This window comes from Octopus bimaculoides, chromosome 7 (assembly GCF_001194135.2).
Source record: "Octopus bimaculoides isolate UCB-OBI-ISO-001 chromosome 7, ASM119413v2, whole genome shotgun sequence".
Taxonomy (NCBI): domain Eukaryota; kingdom Metazoa; phylum Mollusca; class Cephalopoda; order Octopoda; family Octopodidae; genus Octopus; species Octopus bimaculoides.
In genome coordinates this window covers 30,029,391-30,029,687 of record NC_068987.1, presented here as the reverse complement: position 1 = coordinate 30,029,687, position 297 = coordinate 30,029,391, and positions in this window count along the sequence as shown.

Here is a 297-nt window from a genome sequence, read left to right as displayed (position 1 = left end):
TTTCTTCCTGGAATGTGGCAGAAGTTGTTCTCTGCACATTTTCATTGTTTATAGCTCCTGAGAATTTGCCACATACAAAAACTATCTTCCCAGTTAGCCTTCCTTTGATACTGCTGCACCTCTTATGTATCCATAGCTTACACTGGGTACATCTTACAGAGTTTCTACCTACGCCTTTTCTACAGATCGAGCAGGGCCATCTACCCGAAGGGATTTGTGGTTTGTCTGCTTTCCTACTTATTAAGACTTTGGTTTTAGCTAAGTTGACTCTAAGGCTCTCTGATTCTAATCCTTGCT